The sequence below is a fragment of the Biomphalaria glabrata genome, chromosome 7 (genome assembly GCF_947242115.1).
Source record: "Biomphalaria glabrata chromosome 7, xgBioGlab47.1, whole genome shotgun sequence".
NCBI lineage: Eukaryota > Metazoa > Mollusca > Gastropoda > Planorbidae > Biomphalaria > Biomphalaria glabrata.
In genome coordinates this window covers 7,930,123-7,954,572 of record NC_074717.1, presented here as the reverse complement: position 1 = coordinate 7,954,572, position 24,450 = coordinate 7,930,123, and the positions used below count along the sequence as shown (strand labels likewise).

General features: G+C 36.5%; 1 protein-coding gene across 2 annotated transcripts in view; it reads left to right on the top strand.

Annotated features, from left to right (window-relative positions):
- Window positions 1-24,450, top strand: part of LOC106063758 (uncharacterized) — a 167,698-nt gene that overhangs the window by 15,272 nt on the left and 127,976 nt on the right. The window contains exon 1 of one of the 2 annotated variants that reach the window (XM_056034495.1): window positions 19,083-19,983. The exons of the other annotated variant lie outside the window; for it this stretch is intronic. The gene's annotated coding sequence lies outside the window, so the exon portion shown is untranslated. Of the gene's footprint in view, window positions 1-19,082; window positions 19,984-24,450 lie in introns of those variants that run through there. 2 annotated transcript variants of the gene reach the window in all.

Genomic DNA, 24,450 nt, shown 5'->3' with positions numbered 1-24,450 from the left:
TAGAATAGATACGGATTTACGGACATAGCTGACATCGGACGATTCTCTTCTTGATTATTAAATATATTTATAGAACAACATCAGCGTCGACTACATATTTGATTGTTTCGGCCTTTCGCCGGTGTTATTGAAGTAGTTGAGTTCAGCGTTACTTCCAGTCAGATCTACACTAGATATATTTCCAAGAATCAACACCGCGCGGAAGCCTTAACAGCTACTATTTCAATTAGTCTTTTATCGATGATTTTGCGCCATGATGGGAGTTGCATGCAATTATTGTTTTTGTTTTGTCAATTTAAAATCTCCTAGCTTCCTTGGTGTAAAGATTGTGGTATGACCAAAATTGATAAATAGATTTCAAAAGAAACGCAATTTTTATAGAAATACAAACTAGGGACAATAAAGAAGTCGAAACGGGATCTTTAGTACTAATCTGATTGGACGTTGAACACAAGCAAAAACAAACTAAAAAAAAACAGCTATAGAACGCCAGTCTTTGAAAGACTTTTAAAAGTATCTTTTATATTTGACTTGTAGGTTAAAAAAAATCAGATGAACAGATGTAACTAGATGTCGTGAACCGATTTGACAGAACAGCATTGCGTAAGGAGATTAGGCCAAGAAGGTGAAGGTTACGATGAGGAGTACAGGAGTAGAAGTACAGGTCTTTCACATTCACCTTTCCCTTAGACCACGGGTTCTCAACCTGTGGGTCGCGACCCCTTTGGAAGTCGATTGACGGGGTCGCCTAAGACCATCGAAGAAATGAATTGTTTTAGTCCATTCTTCTGTTGCTGTGTGTGTGCGGGGAAGGGGGGGGGTCGCGGCAGAGTGGGGGATTGTAAAAAGGGGTCGCCGAGCCTAAAAGGTTGAGAACCGCTGCCTTAGACTGTTGAACCGTTGTGGCTCCACTTATGAGCTATCGACCGCTTTCTTCTATTCCTCTCTTTCAATGACACACTAGTCCACTCTTTGATGTTGTCTACCCATCGCCTACTTTGTCTGCCTTTTCTTTTTCCTGGTACTGTTCCCTGAAGGAACTATCTTCTCCTTTGAAGGAACGTGTGTATTTGTTAGAAGGACAATGAAAATTGAGAGGGCCGCTCATTCGGATGGTTGCCTGGTCGTGCGGTATGTTGTTCGGGTTGTCTCGATTAGCCCGGGTTAATACCCTGCCCGCTGCCATCACCCCGTAGTCCTTCGGGAGGTTTGGTGTAGGATGTGGATTATCTTTAACTCTGAAGAAACATCCGAAATATGTCAAACATTTACAAACAGACATTTAGTTTCATTCAAACCCAAAGAACTTCGCTAAAGAACTTCGCCAAATTTTGGAACAACTGCAACAAAAAAAAAACTTTTTTGGACGTATTCAATGTATGCGGCAGTTTGCCTTCCAGTTTCCTGATTTAACTAAACTTGTACCGCCTCTTTAACTAAACATGTGCCGCCTCTTTAACGTAAATTATACCACCTTGTTATGGAGTATATGTGCTTGTTTATGATGTTACCATGAGAGAAAGGGCGGATGGTTTTGGTTCTGTAAGCTGTAAGAGTTTCTGATGACACAGTGTGAAGGTTAAGAGGATACTAGCAGAACGAAAGGATGTGCATTTGTAGAGAGTTGGAGCTTGTTTTAAAGCATCCGTTCTTTTATGGTTTTACATACATCGACTCTCAAGTTGGACTTGTGTATAGTTATCAATATTTATAAATACAAGTTTTAGTAAGTTTGTTCTAAAAGAATGTTCAATTTTATTTCATTAAGAATCTTATACGCCTACATCGGCTAATTGTAGGACATGTTACTCATGTCAAACTATCTACTAACACGTCTCTTTAACTAATCAAGTCTGTAGACATATAATGGTGTTAGAACTGCTAGAGGTAAACTTCAGTAAGGCTTGAGTTCGTGTCCGTAGAATTAGGTAAAGTGCAGACCCACAGACCCAGCTGTACATGCATGCATACCTAATTGGCACAGTCTGGTATAGTGTAAGGATATTTAGCGCCGCCTACTCGACCTATATGCAAGAAGCATGTTAATGTCAAATGTTATGTTAGTGAATAATAAAAATTGGTCCAGGGCTTGATCAGTGTATGTGTACGTGAGAAGGGTTGGGGCTCAAAGAGTTTGTTGTTTTTCTTCTAAAGAGAAAGTGGGCGGAGCCCAGGGTAGGGCCATCTAAAAAGAAAAAACTTGAGTCCTTAAGATTTATGGTCACATCAGAGGTAATGGATTATCAGTCGGGATAAATTACTAGCAATGACAGGGGCAGCTATTTAGTGCTAAGGTCTCCCGAGGCCAGCTGCTTCTCTCCCCCTGAATTTATTTTCTAACTGAGGTATGAGTCGTAAATCAATCAGCTTCGCCATATTGAGTGGCTGCTTCAGCCATATTTTTAAAAAAATAAAAAAATTCCCCTTTCCCTATAGTACATTTATAGTATATTTTTCAAAGTATATTTTGCTTATAGGCGTATTTAAGCAACCATTTCTCGTTTCAGTTTTCTTTCTGTAACCATGACGATATCTGCACTTTAATAAAAGTTCCCGCCATTCTCTTTCACTTTTTTCCCATCATGCCCTAGAGAACAGTTTTTTTTGTGTAACCTACTTCCGCCATGTTGTTTTATATTTTCCCCTCTCTTTATTCTTATTTATGTGCCTGTTAGTATGTCTGTCTCTGTAAGACTGTTATCTGTTGTCTTGTCTCTGGCACTCACGCACCCAACGTCTGCTAGGGGTGACCTTCTCATTTGTTCCTAGGGCTTATCTGCCCCTTGTGTTTCTTTATCGCTTTCGACCTTTTTTTTCCCTATGGCGTCCCTTTCTTTGGCCTTCCTTTTCTGGGCGTAAAACGTGCCACGCCCCAATCTGGCCGACCATTTGGTAAATCATGTTCTGCCCCTGACCATACCTTCCCCCCACCCCTCTCCGAAGATTCATTTGATGTTTCTGTATGCGCATACATTTAGGATGGCGTATGTGATTATCAGGACTGATCATATATAATTAGTACCGATGGATGTACTTACTGAAGGGTTTGAGCATTTTCCTGGTTTTGTTAGTTATTGGTTTGCTATCATTGTTTAACTCTTTCTCTCCTAATTGACGATGCCAACGTTGATTTGACCTCATCAAACCAAACTGATTTTTGAATTTATAAACTTTAATTTGTGTTGTGTAAAAAAAAAGAGCATGCACCTATAATTCGATACCAAATATAATTTTTCTCTGATAAACAAACACAAAAGTTATTGAAGTTTAATTAGAACAAGGGTAGTGAACTACAAATGAGCAAAATGAATAGCTCTATAGAAAAGAGGAAAATAATTACGAAGAGAAAGAGTTAAACCTCCGGAAACAAAACGGACGATGCTCGTTTGAAATCATTCCCTTTCACTTCCCACGTTTTATTTATGTCTAAAGCTAAGTTAGATCCAATCTATAGTAATCGAATGAAACACCAAGACACAACCCCTATTCATCGAATGGGACCTGCTGAACCAACAAACTATATTAAAAGATTTCTAATAACTCAGCTTTAGACAGAGATTGCTAGTTAATAAAATTAATAGATATCGAATAAGGGAAATAACGTTGGTAGATATAGTTTTGAGGACGGAGCTTTTCCCACTTTAGATAATCTTTTTTTTTAATGGATTGTTTTTATATTCTGCTTGTTTTTTTATATTTTTTATTCCCCATTTATTTATTTATTTTTTTAAAATTTAAAGCTAGTGCCTGATGTTCCATCTAAGTGACACGGTGGAACTTAACAATGGATATTGTTTTTTTGTTTTTCTTATCACCGAGTATACGATAATGAAAAGTAGGGTCAAAGGTTGGTAGCAATGCTTTGACCGATGACAGGTGAACCACTTGACATCCTAACTGACGGGTCTCAGGTTCGAATCTCGGTGAAGACTGGGATTTTGAATTTCGGGGTTTTTAGGATCCCCCTTAGTCCACTCAACTTGACATTAGTTTGAGCTGTTAGACGCTGATAAATCGGCCATAGAAACAGATGATGTATACATAATGTACCATATAGATCGCAAGGTCTGAAGGAGGCACTTTACTTTTTTTTTACTAGATATATATGGAGAGGCTAGAGGCGATATTTAATAAAGGTATATTGACTAATATCAGGTAGCTTTAGAAATTTGGTGGCTTCAGAGGCGTCCGAAAAATCCCGTAATTTAAAATCCAAGTACTCACCGGGATTTGAACCCGTTTCAAAAGCAAAGCACTTACCACTCACTCCCTTCGCCCGCGATACTATTATTAGCAGCTCCTCAATTCATAGATGTATAAAACTTCTCTAGTTCTCCGTTCTGTTCATGATGTGGCAGTGATGTTCCATTTCAGACCTATCAATTTATGAGACAAATAATGCGTGTGTCCGACAATTAACGAGTATGTCAGGTGGACACCACAATGACCTACCGCCGACTAATGTCGGGTTCCCATTATATTTGGGTGGACTCAGAGACGTTATAAAAAAAAAAAAAAATCCCGGAATTCAGGGTCTCAAACTCGAGTACCCTCCCCCCCCCCCCTACATCCCTGGAAGCCAAGCGGGTTACCACTGTTCTGCCACGCCCCTATAGTGTAGCCGTACAATTTACAGATTCTAACACATGATTTACAGCACATTTTATTGGAGTTTTCTAGCCTACTGTAAATTTTAGCATTTTCCATCAAAAGCACGTCAAAGGTACCTCGATATCCCCACTTTTGTGTGTGTGTTAATCTCTACCCTACACTGTTAATTTGACCCTTTGGGGATCCCTTCCCTCCTCCTCCTACCAGCCCCGTCCCTTCAAACCTTGACAGTTTCCCGCTTTCTCAAACTTGTCGTAAATTTGCTCCCCTTTTAATGGCTATCAAGAGAGTGGGACAGCAGGGAGACCACTGTGATAATTTGCATGAGTTTGCTGTTCTTTGGCTAGAGTTAAAGTCTTGATCATCGCGTGAGATATTTGATTTTTGTCCCCCCCCCCCTTTTTTCTTTTTCTTTTTAGACCAGTAGTAACAAGGTGGTGTGCATTATACTATCGCAACATGTTTTTTTTTTTCATATTCTACATTATACAATTATTTCTTAATTGGTCGCCTCCAAAACACATATAAGGAATTTTACTTGTGTCCAGTTTAAAAATTTAAATCTTATTAAAGACTAATTTAGGTTTTGGTTAAAACAAATTAATCGAAAACGCTTACATGTATGTATTAATAAAATAAAAGAAACAAAATAAATAAATAAATAAAACAACGATAAAGGCATATTTCCATATAGTATAATAAATACATATTGGGCGTTTTCATAAATCGCGAAAAAACAAACTATAATTAACTAGTTGTTTAGGTATATCCGGTGCACGATATAAAGGAAGTGTGTGCACTTGTTAGTATTGCCGAATCTAATTTTCTAAGCACTTTTGTTTTCTAGTTCGAAAATAACTTCAATACAGAGGAAGTATGCGTCTTTTTTTTTGACTGTGCGACTTAAAGCAGAAAGGCAACTAGCTAGCGTTAATAAAGAAGGTTTTATACGAAGGTCAACTGCCGTGTATTCCTTCATTCTCTCTCTCTCTCTCTTTTTCTCTCTTTATTTCTTTCTTCTTCTCAAATTCTCTGTGTCAGAATGTTCGCAATTCTCCTGACTGTTGCTCGTCGTAATGTTAACGACCTTGTGCAAAAAAAAAAAATAAAAAATTATAAAAATAATAAATAAAATGTCCGACCTTGCGATCTATGGGGAAGATGATGTAAAGTTCATCTGTTTCTTTGGCCCACATTAACAATTGTGTCATGTGGCTAGCACAACGACCAACTGCCTGCAATTTTTACCAACTAAAGTCAGGTATTCATTAGAGAGCGGTGGACTCAAGAGGCGCCCCAAACATTTCGAAATTTTAAAATTCCAGTCTTCTCAAGGATTTGAACCGGGACCCCCCTCCCCGGTTCGGAAGCCAAGCGCTTTACCCCTCAACCACCTCGTTCCAAGTAGAATTATTATCCGCGACATGACGTCTTATTTAACACGAAGATGATCGTACGACAAGACACTTGTTACAGACTTATGTGAGCTATATTAGAATTATTACCTCGAATGTCCCTCGCATAATAATATTGACCAGTGCTTTCTTCTTATTTATTAGATTTAATTAGATCTTCGACTTTTGTTTTTTAACCAGGATGAATAGTGCGCTCGGAAAGCAAAAACAACCAAAAAAAAAAAAAAAAAAACACCTTAATACATATCGGCCCAACACAGCTCCTTTTTTACTTAATGTTTTTTGACATGCGCACTTCTTACTATGAGAAAAAGGAGACACAGACGTCAGAGAAAAGATTTCTGAAGCTCAGAACGCAGACTAAAACGCTTGGCTTACAACGCTCCCCAGACCCACTTGCTGGATGGAAAGAGAACATGTTGTATCTCCAATAAGAGTTCCAATTAAAACGTTTTTTTAGTAGATGAAAACATAAAAAAAAAACATTTTAAAATTTTGTTTCTAAAACAAGAATATTATGATATTATAGTTATTTACGTTTTTTTAACTTTTATTTTGTTTTTCATTGCATTTTTTAAACCCTCCTTGTCGGTCCTCCCGATCCCCTGCTTCCTAGGGTGGCGCGAAACTTTTTTTTTTCAATTATGGGGGTGCCACCTATAAAAGTTTGAGAAACACTGACCTAAACAAAAATCTTGGGCAGACATTGGACATGGAGTCCTCAAATTTAACTTCTGAATATTCTGAAATGTACTAACCAATTCTTTTGTAATGAAGAACTTGTTTTTGTTATATGGACATTTATCACTTGCCCCCGGACACATACCATAGAGCCAACACAATGGGTTCTTCTTCTCTCCTACCCCCTCACACACACTCACACACACACAAACACAACCACGCTCACATCCTTTTGTTTTTTCTGTAACGTTTCACTTTGGGCCGTGTTATTATTTCGTTTCTAATTGCGCTGTTACTGATATTTCTGGTGAATCTTATCTCACTTTCAGACCTGCTAACCTTTTCTCGCGCCATGCTGGTCTTCTCAATCTAATATATAAATCTCAAAGCCGTGTCCTCCTTTGACGATACCGCATCATGTTAAACGTGTTTTTAGCGGCCCCCGAAAGGGGAAAAGACGCTATTTGTTTTGTGTGAAATGTCTGTCCGTCCGTCCGTCCCGTTTAGATCTCGTAAACTAGAAAAGATAGTGAAAATCCGACATCATAATATTTTAGTCCATTCAAAGTTCTGATGCAACGGCTACTTTTTTCTTTTCTTACAGCGAAAAAAATATTTTTAAATCACTTATGCAAGCAGGTTTTTCATGAAAATGCATAACTTTTACAACTATTCACTATTAATAGTAACAAACACTGGATGATCTTTAGTATGGGAGATGACTATTTACCATATTTTTAATACTTGTATGCAAATGGCTTTAAACTTTTTATTTAAAAATTATTTTTTTTTCACATTAGTATTGCTACGTTATGTAAGTTCTGTAGTACTAACTACTACATTAACCCAAAAATAATGTTTACTTTTTTTAAGAGAAAAAAATCTATTTAGTATGCATATAAGTTGGACATAATTTAAAATAACAATTAATTAGTAGGTTTTCATATTTTCGTATCAATTGCAATGCGGACATAAGACGGAACACTAAACTAAAAGAATTATTTTTTTTTACGGAAATTTTTTTTGAGGATTTGAATAAGAGATTGACCTTTTACAAAACAATTAGATCAATTAGATATTCATTATAAGACATCAGTTAGGCCAGGTTCGCATGTAACTTTTTCACATTCTCTTTCACATATCCTTTGGTCTGCTGGACCGCTGGGGCACCACACAAGATCTGTCAACCTTCTTTCTCCATTCTTCTCTGTCATTTGTCTTTGTTAGAATTTAATTCTGATGTTTTTGCTGAAAGTATTGATACCTGCATTTAGCCACATGATAATATTGATAAAACAATGAAAAAAACTGTCACGTGACATCCTGTATGTATTACCTACTTTGTATAGAAGAGATAGAGAACCACGTGGCTAAATGTTGTTTGTTTACGATTAATGAATGAGGTCCATTATGCAATTTAAAATTTTTAAAACTTTCCTATATAATCTAGAGCTTACAGTAGTTACAGCTAGATCTATTAGACATGGAACCATAGAGCTCAGCTAGTTTGGCAATACACATAATTTTGATTATTTTCTCTAAATACTTTTTTAGTCCTGTACGAGGCCCCCATCAATCGGAAGCTCTAGGAGGATGACTAGTTTACCTATGCCTAAGGCGGCCCTGGTAGAAAAGATAGTACAGATTCATAGATGTGTTTGCTTAAAGGAGGATTGTGTTCTATATTGATGACTGTCAGAAAGAATGAAAGCAGTATATTAACATATTTGCCCTAACTTAAGACTAATCTTAACAAAAGGTGCTTGTTTAAGTATCGCGATTATCCTCAATTTTCTTTTGTAGACCAGAATTCAAAGTTTGAAGCGGATAGCTTGAATACAAATTCAGTGTTGAATTGTTAATATTTTTTAATGACCCAATACAATTATCACATACATGAATAGACTCGCTTGATTAAAAGAATTACATGGAGATAATCACAAAAGACCAACAAATTATATTGAACCAATTTATCAGCGTTGCCTTGTTTCAATGGAAAGAACATTATTGCACCTCCTGCTTTGAGTTTTATTAGATTATTGAGGCCTGGGTAGGCTCCACTTCGGGGAAGACCGGCCAAGGAGTTTCATGAGCTCTCAGACTCCGCTAGCTTTTTTGGGATTTGTTCAGCATTCAAGATATTTTTACAGGGCTTATATCAACTAATCAACAAAAAGAAAACTGAAGTTATGAGGATCAACAACAGACAAGAGAACCCAATCATGCTACAAGGAGAGAATATCCTTGATACGGACCACTTCATATATCTGGGAAGTAGAGTTGGTAAAGACGGCGGAGCTGATGATGATATACTAATTCGGATCAATAAAGCTAGGTTTGCCTTTTCAACTCTTCAAACTATCTGGCGCTCTAAGGCATTATCTCTACACAAAAAAATACGAATCTATAATACAAACGTTAAGTCTGTCCTTCTATACGGTTCAGAAACTTGGAGAGTCACTAAAACAAATATGGAAAAGCTCCAGACCTTTGTTAACAGATGCCTACGCCGGATATTAGGAATTAGGTGGCCAGAAAAGATAACTACTATCGATTTGTGGGAGAGAACTAGACAAAAGCCCATAGCCCAAGACATCACAAAACGAAAATGGAGCTGGATAGCACACACCCTGCGAAAACCAGCTACCAATGTTGCAAGGCAGGCACTTGACTGGAACCCACAAGGAAAGAGGAAAGTAGGCAGACCCAAGCAAACCTGGAAGAGGTCAGTCATCAGTGAAGCTGAGGGTACTGGAATGACATGGGAGCAGATGAAGAAAGCTGCTCAGAACCGAGTTCGGTGGAGAGGTGTGGTTGCGGCCCTATGCTCCCCTGGGAGTGCACAGGATTAAGTCAGTAAGTCAAGTATATCAACTCACTCTGTCTGTCTTCTTTCTATAGGTCTGTCTGGTAAAATGTTTGAGCACGTTGTTTCTTCCACACCCATTCTGGGATCAAGTTGAAACTTTGTACAACTATTCATTGGCGAAAGCAATACATGAATCAATTTAAAAAATAGATAAAATTGCTAATTAATTTCTGGTAATTAATTATTTTGTTTGATACCTACAAGGGCTATTAATCGTTCAGTATTCTCAGATATGACTAAATATTTAGGATTTGTGTCCACTTAAATCATGTAATAGGCGTCTTCTCCCACAGCCTTCATTGGATCCAGTTGAAACTTTAAACCATTATTTTTATGCACGTAAACATGAAACAATTTTTAAATATCAACAAATTAGTCAATTAATTATTGGTAATTAATTTGTTGTTGTTTGACATCGAAAAAGAGAAATAACTTTAACATTATTAAGCGATATAGTTGTAAGTGTGTAGTTCTTTTCCTTATATAATCTTTATAATTTTTTTTGTTTGTTTTGTGTAGTGTTTGTAAGTATTTTTCAATTTTGTTTGTTCCTTTTCCAATTCTTGCAAATGAAGCGAGATTTGTATTTTTATGAACGTTTTTTCCTCTGCGGCACATTTTAAATACCAAGACATTACATTACGAAATGTCTAATTTTATGAGGACCAGGGCACTAGTTCCTCTCGTGCCAACTGAAAACAAGGAAGAACGTAAGACACTGAAGATCACTAATCAATCACCCGACGAGGTGGGAGTTATAGATTGGTTATATTGGATATCGGGGCACCCTGACCTGCCTCAACACGTGTGTAAATTAACGAGCAGAGTATAAAAAGAAACTCTTTATTAAAAACAAAGCTTATATAAGGAAAGAACCGCACAACTGACACACACACACACATAGCGTCCTTAATATTGTGTTCATCGTAAAAATATCCGAACAGATTTCGACTAAAGTCTAGATCTCACAATTAGAAGAGATAATGAGTTCAGAGAATATTTAGCTATCGGTAATATGTGAATTGTGTTGAAGTAAGGCTTTATTTATTTTAAAAAAGATTGCAAATAATTTATAATGCATACCAACATGGGCCAGTCTGTATATTTTTATAATTCAAGATTCTAGACTATTTTATAGTTTTTTTTTGTTTTTGTTTTGTTTTGTATTTTGTTGAAAGTTCCCTTTTTGTACTTCCTGATTAATCTGTGTGACGTAACAATAAAAGCACTTTACGCTCGGTGCGTAGAGATCCAGCTAGGAACGCATCACCAGGAGTCTTATAACACGATGGTTCTCACGTCAAACTGACGTTCACGCTGTAGTGCATGTCAGGGCTTCCATCTATCACTCATTGTTATTTCTTTAAAAAAAAAAACAACCTCTTTCCATCCATCACTTTTCTATTCAAACGTCTTCTACCTTTCTTCTTCTCCATATTCCTATTCTCCCCCCCCCCCCCCCCCACTTTTACACCCCCTTCCCTTTTCATGTCTTAGTGTCGTTTAGAATACGATTAGACACAGATGAGATTCCACGCTCAATATACATCCATTGTATTTTTTTTTCCAAGCTGTAGCCAATATAAGATAAGATAATTTAAGCATCTTCCTAATTCTGCTAACCCCAACACACTTACTCGCACGAACATTTGACAAAAAATGTTGTTTTTAAAAATCCTTTTATCCTGTCACTATCTGTGTGTGCCTCAAAATCACATAACAGAGCAGCAGTAATCGGAGGAACATGAATCGATTCGCTTAAAAATAAGAAGAGTTTTTTTTAGAATTGGAAAACGTGATGGAATCGAATACGGAACGCGTGTCATGCCCATCAATACTAACGAGTCGTCCTTGGGTACCCCGACTGGTAATTTATTTTCTACTTTCTGTTCTGACAAGTCGTCTTATGTAAAGCGGAGTTTACCGACACCGGGTCCGATCAGTTTACAAACATGTTTGAGAAATAGATTTCAGTTTTAGAGAGCTTCAGTAACCTATTAACCTGTATTAGGGTCGGATTTAAGGGATGGCAGGCGTGGCTACAGCCCCGGGAACTCCACAAGAAGGGGGCCTCCACAAAAGGTATCTATATATTCGAAATTTTCTACGGGTCAAAAACTTTAAATTTTTTTTTCGCATTTTCACTGTGATTTTAAAACGAAAATCCGATGGTTTTGACCATTTTTGATATAATATGTGTTTTGATTTACAGAAAATCATGAAATGAATATATTATTCTTTTTATTTTATTTTCAATAATAACTTAGTAATTGATGTTTTTTCTGACGTAATTTTTCTGCGCATCCAAAACAGTCAGATTTTCACCGGGTTTCCATGTGACTTCACACAAGCCTATTAATTTATTCTATTGACTTACTAATCAGAACAATATCATCCGCATGATAAGCCTACGATTTTTAGAATCGCCGATATCTGCAATGTCAGCCCTAGTATCTCATTATGCATAATAATTATAATGATATTAAATAATAGTGATAGTTGATGACTCGCTAACTTTTCTATCGATATAAAAACTTTTTTTTTTCTGTTCATTAAGTTTGTTTTTATGCGTGTTTTTTAACTTTGTGAAACTGTGAGATTTAAATGACAGCGCTGAAGATTTATATGGAGAGTTAAAATTGTACCATCCGGTGAAATAGTGTCTTGGTGGTACCCTTGTCACTGCTTAGATTTACTGTCTTGATCTGTCCATAGTTTATTTTAGGCAATAAATCTGAAAAAAAAGTGAATAAGTGGGTAGGCAGAAATCAGGACAAGGGAAATAATCCATGAATAACTTTGATAGGTTTTTATTTATTTCCCCTTCTCGGGGTAGGCTACATTGTTGTTAAGTGGGTGGGGAAAATGTTATGATTTATCACCCCTGAGTTCAACGCTGGTTATGTGTCTCATCAGTTTCTGTGTATTTCTTTTTTGCTTGTATCGTAAATTTTCGTGTCTCTCCTTTTTAACTGTATCTCTTTGGCGTTAGTTGGTAATACAAAGAGGAGAGGAGTGGTCTTGAAGGTGTGTGTTTGGTATGTGCGAAATGAGAATGTGATATATTCATTTTTTGTTTAAAAACCATCTATCTATCTATCTATCTATCTATCTATCTATCTATCTATCTATCTATCTATCTATCTATCTATCTATCTATTTGTCTGTCTGTCAATCGCCCATCTATCTGTCTGTGTGTCTGTCAATCGCCCATCTATCTGTCTTTGTCTCTGTCTGTCTCTGTCTGTCTGTCTGTCTTTCTGTCTTTCTATCTTTCTTCCCACACAACTAAATACTTGCCATTCATCCTTTCATCCTTTCATTATCCATCCATTCATCCACCAATTCATCTATCCATTCATCCATCCATTCATCCTTCCATCGTCTATATATCCAGCCTTTCTGTCTGTAATTCCGTTTGTCCTTTGGTAAACTAAATACTTTTGTCTGTTGTTTTTTTTTGGTTTGTCTGTCGGGAATATGCACACGGCCATCCATCTATCATTTTACTTTTGTATTTGTTCGTCAATATATTTTTTTTTATTCCAGTCCTTCATTTTTTTGTCTAGGCCGTATTTCTTTTTGTGTGTTTCCCCCCGATTCATAATGTTTCAGTAATCAACATGAACTCTACAGTCTATTAAAAGTCTTCGTTTATCTAAACGTACTTGTTTATCCCGTTAATAAATGTTATACAATTGAAGCACATCAACGGTCCCCCTGGTGATGTAAAATACAGTTTTTTTTTATAAGTTTTAAGTTTAAGATTTTCGTACATCGAGGAAATCCATAAATAGCCAACCTTTTTTTTTTGTTGGAAGGGGGCACTATCCGTCTTATTGAATACGGAATAGTAGTAAACGATTTATTTTAATAAGCCATGTAATAATTTGTATGCACTTCAGAACTAAGAATCACATTTCTAAGCTCTTTTGGTTGTAGTACATAATCATTTTAAATCTTCAGTTGACAACAGTGATAGTCATTTTAATTTTTTAGTTGGCAACAGTAGAAGTTTTAATTTTTTAGTTGGCAACAGTGAAAGTCATTTTTAATTCTTTAGTTGGCAACAGTGATAGTTATTTGAATTCTTAAGTTGGCAACAGTGGGTGATAGTCATTTTAATTCTTTACTTGGCTATAGTGATCTTTGACTTTGTCTATTTATTTCAAAATGTACAGTTCTATTGATTGTAGTATCCCTGAGTTCTGGAGGGATAGTACATTGTGTCCCAGCACGAGGTGACAGTTGGAGAGCTCTCACAAAGGTCGCGGGACAAACATTTGAGACGGTAAGAAATGCCAGTATTGAAGACAGGCGCAGAAGTCGGAAGTAAAACTTCAATAGACCGTCAGCGACAACGGCTTTGTCTTCATGAAATGCGGGAAAATATGTAGGTCGCAACTGGGTTTGCGTAGTCATGTCATTTCAACATGACTTCCGAGCTTCCTCTTTCATTTTTGAAATATTTTTCTACGTTCTACAATATTGCCAACACGTTTTTTTCCCATATTGCTTGTTTTCCCAGCTCTCTAATAATTTGTATTACTAACATATTGTAAACGGGATCTGTACAGTTACAGTAGAACATAAAGTAGACTATTGTGATTAAATTGCACTGAAAATCTTTAATTCGAAAATAGTTATTACTTGAAAACTATGTTTTATACTCTGTACACATGTAAAAACAAGCGTACTCTGGCTATATATATCTCTTGTTTCTAAACTTACAAGCGGTCTACTGTATCTGATAATATCTCTTGACATTCACTCAGACGGCATGGGAGGATGATGATGATGTGGTGGTTTGGGGGAGGTAGACCAAAAACTTTGCCAATTTGTTGAACATTTCACATGCGTCCAGCGACAGTTACACATGTCCTGCGTCGCTCCCCCCCCTGCCCCGTTCTTTGGGGTTCCTTACTCCAATCTTCTCATTCTTTCTGCGTCCAGTCTTTTTTGTGTGTGTGAGCCTGGTTCTGTGCTTTTATCATTGACAGACCTAGTACCTGTTAGTTATCAACCGTTGGGGGAAAGGGGGATGTATAGGCTGGAAGGTGGAGGGCATTGTTTTCTTGATATGAAACGGGGGGGGGGGGCGTGTGAGCGGAGAAAGATATACGAGGACTTCAAGGTACAGTGACACTGGGATATAGGAGTCGTGAGTCGGTATAGGAAAGAGATGGGGGGGGGGGTGTAGGTAGAGTTACTAATTAAGGTAACAATTATTCTGTGTATGCTGTTGTGTGTGAGGGAAAGAGAGACTCAATTATGTGACGCAGTTCGTTCATATCTGATGTGCTTTAGGCTGGCCAAGAAACAGAATGTCATTCTTTTGTAAGTGTTACATTTTAATCGCAGACACTACAATGTCTTGGTATCAAAGTCATGATAATCTTTGGACTAATTCATACAAACAGGGAAATTCATGATCATTTTTCAATAAAAATCTGAAACCTGAACAAAAAACTTTTTTTTTTTTTTTCATTTCTGTTTCAGAGAAACTAAAAAAAAAAAAAAGTTCAATTATTACTAAAGCTTGAAGTCTCGCTACAGTTTGGGCGGGGGGGGGGGGGGGTTCTTAACGAATGTTTCAAATGTGATTTTATTCTTGTACGTTTAGAATCTTCCCGCTTCCCAACCCCTCCTGTAAAGTTATTCATTAAACTAACTGTATCCCTTTGCCTTTTTTTTTTTTTAACCCTTAAGATGCGTGTGGTAGCATAGCCTCTAAACATTTATATAGTAATTTCCCTTTGTATGTCTTCATTTTAAAACAGCTCAGCACTTTAAGGGTTAAAGCTTTTGATTGACAGCTGATGGGAGGAGATAACGTCAAGGCGAAACTATGGACTGTCAATGTGTAGAATAATGATAAACAGTGCCGGACTGAAAATAAAGTTGTTTGTTTTTCAAACATTTAACAATGATGAAAAGTACTATGTTTGAACCGAGCAGCCTCCTGTGCATTTAAGTTGATGACAGTTGACGGGGGTTCTCAAATTTTGGTTACGTTTTTTTTTTTTCATCCGCTGGCCCTCGCTGAGGAAAAAAATATGATTTCAACTGCGAATTGGGTTGATGCAAAAACAAAACAAAACCGGAGAATACAGAGAATGAATTGTAAACAGTCCTTGAAGATTCCATTGGACCATCTCGCACCCATTCCGTTTCGTGGAGCCGCCGATGTCGATTCTATTATCGTGAACATTCACTTAGTAAAAGTGTTGTGCTAATGTTATTCAATAGTAACTACACTGTGTGGGACTTATCTGTATCTGTTCCTGTATCCACCACCTCCATCTTTCTTATTCACCCACTCCATTTCTCACTCTTCATTTCCCTCTTTCTCTTTATCACTCTTTTATTATTTTCTTCTCTCTCCCTCGTTCTCTCTTTCTCCTTTCTCTTACTTAGCCTTTCTCTCTTTCTCTCTTTCACTCTCTTTCGTTCCCTCTCTTTCCCCCCCCTCCTTTCTATCTTTCACACCCTCTCACCATCTCTTTCCTTTTCTCTCTCTCTCTCTCTCTTTCCATCAGACACACACAGACATACATAAGGAGTATGTCCTGTCACTCCCTCCCCAAGTCTATTTATGCGCATGCGCCCCATGTGTCAGGGGTTCTAACATTATTTGACACCGCTGCACGACATATCACTTCTGACATTTACGATAGCGAGATGGGAGGCGAGGGTGGGTGGGGGAGGGGGTGCGGGCGCCCCTCAGCCCTAATCACCGAGATAACTCCGTTCTAATCTTGACAGCTTATGAATTGTTGTTGGCTCTCTCTCTCTCCCTCTCCACCTCCTCTCTCTCTCTCTCTCTTCCTCCCTCTCTTAGTGTTTCATTCCGCTCCCTCCATCCTCTTCTTCTTACCTCAAACCTCTCCTCTGCTCTGCCTCTTAATAAAGTTATTTATTACAATATATCAGTTTTATCGAGATAGTACATAATATGGCGAAACCCGAGAAAGGGGAGGAATTTCGTTGCAACACACTTCGCATTTTTTAAAACAGAAAATTATTTATTATTTTGTTTATTATAAAGTTTGCTAAACGCCTTAAGCTTACATTCTCTTTTTTTTTTTAAGAGCGAACATTTTGTCGCGAATTGAAATAGCTTAATTGTTTAGAACTTTAGATACAAGTTCATCTTGACAGACTGCGTTCCAGCTGTGGCGAATGGTTCACTAGGGTGATGTGTGAACAGCACAACGATCAGTCGCCGTTGTTATTGTTTTTGTTTTTTTTGTTTTTCAATATGAACGTCAGATGTCTGTTAGATCTGGATGGACTAGCGAATTATAAAAAGAATACTTAATCTCGAGACCATCCGTGTCGGCATCAAAGTGCTTACCATTACGTTGCCGTGTTCAATGTAAATGACACTTTGAAATATGTTTTATTTTTCTGTTGATTTTTTTTTGGTCGACATTCAAATGCCTATTTTAATTAAAACTGAACTCTATTTAAGTCATAACTTCATGGAGGGAGAAACCTGAAGGCTGCTATCAAAAATGGCTTTATCGATTTTTCTTGAAATTTAACAGTTTATCTATATTGCTGAGAAAAGAATTACTAGCTCGTTGGCCACATGGTGAAAACTCTTAGTATAACCTTTATCATTTTTCAAGTTAAAATGAAATAAATTTAAATTTGGCTAGAGATCTAGATCTAGGTCTATATCCAACGTCGATTTTGAAATGACTATCACGCTTGCGGGAATTTCCTAATGCAAAGACGACTGAAGAGTTTAGTAAATGAATGTTCAGGAAAATTTTGCGCATCGTCTTTTAAGTCTAGATCTAACTACTTATCATTGGAATAGTATAAAGTCTAGTAGATCTATATATTCGCTTCACCAGGAGTCTTTTTCAGGGAGAAATGGGGAGGGGCGGGGTAAAAAAAATGTTTTGTTGTTTTTTCACTCTGACATTCATTAATTCTTAAGAGGAAAACAAAGAGGTATTGTGTCTTTTTAAAAAGTATTTTAAATGTTTTTCTTGTTTTGCAGGGCCGGTCCTAACAGTTGCGGGGTCATAAGTGAAACGAATTGCGCGGGGCCCTGTCAGGCTAGGAATAAGCATAATGTCAAAATTAAGATATTGTATTAGGAAATACATTCATCTTTGCAATATTTTTATTAAATAAAAGGTGATAATGCTGTTTTTTTTAATCGCTCGTACGATTGGCACCCCAAAGTTGACAATTGTGTCTATTTTCAGGAGATTTTAATAATTTCAGGAGATTTCCAGGACTTTTCCGTATATTTTACTATTTCAGGAGATTTCCTGGAGGCCCTGAAAAATCAGGAGGCCGAGGAAACCTGTTATTATATATAAATTAAAATGGTTTAATTTCACAATTTACACCTAGAATTAGCACGGGGCCTATGAAGGTGCGGGGCAAGGTTGCAGTGGTCTAAGACCGGCCCTGTTGTTTCTGATCAAGAAGTGTGGAGGAGGAAGACTGGTAAATGTAGAGAATTAATCGCAATTGAAACGGTACTGGTCCTAGTATCCCTGCATCAAACCTTTACAAGTTTCAAGGAACGCCCCCAAAAGAATATCGGAAGGTAGCAGTAGAATTACATTTAAGCGGTTACATATATTGAGTTCAATTATAGAGTTTGAGTATTGAAGATTGTGCATAAAATGGATGCAAAGCATAAACAGAAAGCCTTTTGGTGTATCCGGTGTAACAGAATAGGGAAGTATTGATCCCGAGGCTGATTTCGTCGTCTTCGGGTAATTGTGTGCCTTACTTTTTTTTTTGTTTTGTTTTTACTGATGAGGGATGGGGTGATATTTACATGTTTATTTATTTTACTGATGAGGGATGGGGTGATATTTACTTGTTTATTTTTTTTACTGATGAGGGATGGGGTGATATTTACTTGTTTATTTTTTTTTACTGATGAGGGATGGGGTGATATTTACTTGTTTATTTTTTTTTACTGATGAGGGATGGGGTGATATTTACTTGTTTATTTATTTTCCTCTTCCCCGTTTTCCGAGATTATAAGAATGGTTGAATCGCCTTTGGACGCCACAAGATAGAAAGTTAGGAAGTATGCTAAAAAGTACTTTAATGCACATCACACCTCGCACCAAATCGTACGCTACATTTCCCCCGCGACACATCCTCCAGTGTAGCATAAGAAATAAGTAAAGTTATATTGCAACTAATGCGATAAAGGACGTTTTGATTGGTTCATTATTTTGATTTACTGTAGGCCCCCCACTCCCCATTCGTACTACTCTCACTTGAATAAATGCATTATGCTGACTATAACTCGTCTATATGATACTGTTCGTTGTAAATATGTATTACATTCAGGAAGATGTAACAGAAGAGTCAAAGAGAGAATAAACAAATGGGGAGGGGAGGGGATGCGGAGAACAAAAACATTGGAAGAGAGAAAAAAAAGGTGGGGGGCAGACGGATAAAAACGCATTGTTCTCTGCCCCCCTCCCCCCCCCCCCCCTCCTAGAGCCAGGAGTCCATCAGCAGACGTGAGAGCCTCGAGTGGCAGACGTCTCGTTAGAGGTCCATGATTTATAGTGATCTGTTGGCAGCGCAGGCGAAAATCTAAAGCCCGGGACTGGATCGGGTTTAGCGGCTCAGACGACTTGAAGCAGACCCGAGTGATATAGTCTGCCGTTGGATCCGTCCACACTGCACGCTCAACATACAAGAAACAAACAAAAGAAAACAACAAAGGAAGAAAAAAATACACTGGATAAATAAATACATACACTCTTTTAGCGGTGGACGTTGTTTCCATTTAGCTATTCTGTTATTTATAACAGAGATGAACCAATCGTTTACTAGCAATTGTGTAGCAGACGATAGACTTTAAAAAGTTGGAATGGGAAAAAAAAAATCATGAATGAAAATTTAGGTAAGGTCGTGTGAAATTAGATTACCTGGTAATTTAAAAAGTGTGCAAAAAAATGAACGATAATAATACAGCTATTTAAAAAGCGGTTTATGGATTTCTGTGGTTTGATTCTCAGTTCTATGTTGTAATGGATGTTAAACTTATTTGAACGTAGCCTAGTCACTTAAGAAGTGAATACGAATTGTGGTTAAAATTAGTTCAAAGAAATACTATTTAAACATATCAACATTTGTTTGGTGGTGATGTTTGTTCTACAAGTTTGGAATTCCTTGGAGCTCTGTATATTGATCTGACCTACTTTGGATATTTTTTGTGTGGACTTTTTCATCTCCTGTGATCAAAACTGTGTCTACATTTTGCATGATCTTGTGTTATAACCTTAGCAATTCTAGATAGCCAACAAGGCCTGTTCTATCTAATCTTTTCCTCTGGTCTTAAACTGTGCAGTGGAGGATATGTAATGCCGGCAATCTGGAAACCTGGATTTTTTATACACATTTGCGGTATAGTAAATATTCTATTTTAGGAAGATTTTTTTGTTTATATTGCAAAGTCATATTTTGTGAATATGTTTATTTTGTTGATTTAGACGCCGCCTTTTGAACAGGTTAAGCTACTTAATCGACTTTAAACATATATATATATACATATATTATATATTATATATATATATATATATATATATATATATATATATATATATATATATATATATATATATATATATATATATATATATGCCAAAATCATCAGTAATTTCAATTACTGATGAATATTGATAAATATATGATGAAAATGAAATGGGAAATTGTTCACATATGGACTTTTATTGAATATGTTATCAATTTCCACACTTTCACATATTTTTTACTGTTCATAAATTTATCGAAACTAGGCAGTTCTTAAAATTACTGAAGTTTTAAGATTAATACATTATTACGTTTTTAGATTCAATCTTTAAAGAGAATAGTCATACATTTTGTACATGAGCTTATTTCAAATGTTTGTATGTGAATTGTCATACATCTGGTACATGGGCTTATTTCACTTGTTTGTATGTGAATTGTCATACATCTGGTACATGAGCTTGTTTCACTTGTTTGTATGTGAATAGTCATACATCTGGTACATAGGCTTATTTCAAATGTTTGTATGTGAATTGTCATACATCTGGTACATGGGCTTATTTCAAATGTTTGTATGTGAATAGTCATACATCTGATACATGGGCTTATTTCAAATGTTTGTATGTGAATAGTCAGACATCTGGTACATGGGCTTTATTTCAAATGTTTGTATGTGAATAGTCAGACATCTGGTACATGGGCTTATTTCAAATGTTAGTATGTGAATTGTCATACATCTGGTACAAGGCTTATTTCACTAGTTTGTATGTGAACCTTATTAGTCCAGCTGTTTTTTTTTTATCATGATATGACTTCACATCATCGTTAAAAGAGATCATTTGAAATCGTGTTAATGCTAAAACTCTGTCCATACTATCAAAATGATCTTCCAATAACAACAAAATAAAGTAGCTGTTACTTTATCCCCGACTGATCACCATTCAAACTATTGTTAACGTCCAATGGTATATTCAATGCACTGCACTCATTATAACTAGGTGGTAAATAAGAGAAAGTCCGCGTTAGTTCTGTAACTCTATCTACTAACGTCTTGAAATTCAGCTTAAAACCTGGCATTCGATACATGTCTATAATAGTAAACTAGTATCAAAACATGACATTCACTATGACTCTATATATACGCCTATGACATTAGTTATGAAATTATGTGTAAACATTTTATGTAAGTCTTAAAGCAATACTTTCCATAGGAGATAACGTCTTTATTTTTAAGTTAGACTTGCGACACTGTCTTTTAACTGAATTAAAAAATTTTCTTATGTTTTTTGCTAGGTACGTCCATAATTTTACGAATTAAATCTATATTTACTCGGTTGCCGTATTTAAAGGGTTAAAACAAATTTCCCTGTTTTTGATAGTGTTATTTCATTTAGTTTCACATCGACTGCTGTTCATCGATCTGCTTTTAAAGATATCACAAATGCCTCACTGCTGGTTATAGAGTATTTATTTTTCCGTTTTTTTCCCTGGAATCACTCTTCTATTCTTTTCAATTAATGTTTCGCTGTAATTGTAACATTCATTATTAAACTGTAGCCCCTTTCATTGAGCAGCTCTCTTTAAGTTCTTCATAGGCTCGGTTCAGTTTAAACTCCCGTGTGTACGCTTTGCGCCCGCATCGATTGAGCAAGCCAGCGCTGGCGCTAAAGGGGAAAGAGAGGGGGATGTCTGAGCGCGGTGGAGGGGGAGATAACACTTCTTGTTTTGTATTTACTTGGGTGGTTTCCCCTGCACTAAGTCATTCCCGCACGCGCATTTTTTAAGTCGTACTTTGTCGTCGGCGAAACAGGATCTATGTAATTATTTGCACGTTGGCGGAAACTGTTGGGGTATCGGGGGCGCCCATACAGTTGCGTGTGTGTGTTTACGCTTAAAACGTGAATATCAAAATTACACCGTTTTTTCAACCGGTAATAAAATATTTCTATTTAGCTGACAATACCTAAATCAATAGAAAAAAAATTAACCGTTTAGTTAATGAACTATTGGTAATTAATTATTTTGTTTGGTATTTCGAACAAGGGAAAGAAATTGTAATTGAAGTGTTGGTATAAGCTGAACTAGTCCCATTTTATAGGTCTTCGTTTGAGATTTAGAGAACACAAACCTGAACAATGGGTCGAGAATATAGAAACAACATATAACTATACAATCTTCCATGTTCATAAACTCTCCACTAGCACAATGGTTACCGTGTTGGTTTGAGAAGCCTGAGAAGGCTTGAGCCATACGTTTCTCTATATCTATTAGAAATTTAATGACATGACTGATCATTGGTACAAGTACGCTTAATATAAGCTTTGTTGTTTAAAAAAAAAGTATTTTGAATTTGTTTATTGTTTACACTTCTGTATATCAATTAGCAGTGGCGTAGCTAGGGTGGGGTGGAATCCCCCCGGGCCCACAATTGAGGGGGGGGGGTACCCAAATGAGAGTTTTTTACATTAAAAATTAAATCTTACACAAAATGCAGAGGCCCCCAAAGAAGTCAAGCCCCCCCCCCCCAGGGCCCCCAAACGATGAAAAATTCCTAGCTACGCCCCTGTCAATTTGTTGTTATTTAAACTTATCATTTAAACGTATTTAATACATCTCTAAATTGCGAAATGTTATGAAAGTAAGCGAGATGTATAGTTGTGTAATTTACGATCAAAATGAACTTATATAAACTTTCATCTTTTACCATCTAATTAATTAATTTTTTTTTATTATGAAGATAACATTAAAATCTTTTTTTTTTTTTCAAATTCTAGTTTTTAAAGTATGAATGATCTGTCACTATACCAGATGTGGTATATAGTTCAGCAACCATTTGGTAACGATTCATAAAAATTTCCAGCATTGATAGTTGTACTCTAACATTTTTCTCAAGCAGTCATGAGGCCACCCCCCTAGATTTTGTTCCTGAGAGTTCGTAATATCTAAGACCTACATGTCGAAGTTTTGCTTCAGAGACTTAGTGTATTTATATTTGCTTTAGATTTTAATTGCACTCACAACTTTAGGTTGACTTCCGCTGCCCTTTTACAAAGCTCATATTAACTCACTCTTATCTTATCTTATATAGTATAGACGTTACTTCAAAAAAAGTAGATAATTACCTCCTACGCATTTCATGTGTCAATCTAGTCATGCATGTTGATCAATGACTTAAACTCTGCTAAGTCGTTGTTTTTCCTGACTAATTCAAGCAGCCCATTCCATTCTCTAATGGCTCTAGACAAGAAGGAGCACTTGTACGAATTTGTTTTAGCGTATGGAATAAGAATAGTACCGTTATCTTTGTGTCTTTCTGAGTATTTCATTAGGTTTTGTTTTTCTATTTGTAAGTTGTGGTTTAGTGTTTTATGTATTATAGCGGGGCTTTACTTTGTATTCTTCTGTCCTGAGGTGTCTTTTTTAGTGACTGTACTACTGGTGTTACTCTCATCAAATTGGAATATCCGTTTGTTATAAATCTCACTGCCCTATTTTGTATTTGTTCTAGTTTCTTTATGTTTTCTTGAGTTCAAGGATCCCAATCAGAGGATGCATATACTAATATAGACCAAAATAAAGTTAAATAGCATTTTAGTTTTATATTCTTGGTTGATTTGTAAAAAGTTCTTTTGCTTATTTTTTTAAAAAATAATTTCAGCAATATGTGGATTCCGTGATAACTTTTCATTTATTACACCAAGATATTTTGAGTTCTTAGTCTCCTTGTGACTGGTTTACCATGAATAAAATAGTTGGTTTTTATTTGGTTTAGGTTAACAAGTGGAACTCTGCCTGCCTGGCTTCTTTTGCACGTGATCTCTCCCACTTTCCACTCTATGGTCAAGTTGAACATTTTGCTACATTATTCATAGCCGAAGATCAAAAAAGAATTTACCAATTAGTTAATTAATTAGTGTTAATTAATTCTGGGGATAGGGGCCTACACTTTGCAGTACTGAGAGATGTATATGACAGTGATTTTGTGGTGCTTTCCTTTCTATAAGCTTTTCTTTTAAAGTGTTTTTTTTAAATATATTTTGGGTTTTAGTTGATGTCAACTTTGGAAAGCCTCTGAGCGGACCCCTCCCCCAGGCTACCCTCCCCCTTTTTTGTTTAAAACAATCATTATTAATGAAATGTATAAATAATGTTGATACTGTTTAAATGAGCACAGATACTATTATGGACTTTCAAAATCACCCGCAGCGTTCGCCTCCAAAATTCCTTCGTAACCTTGATTTCTGTTTATAAAATTAGAATCGTCGTTTGAAAACAATTAATTAGAGCAATTCAAAACTTTGTGAAGACAATTTTATTCAGTGGCCCAGACAGTAACTAGCCAAT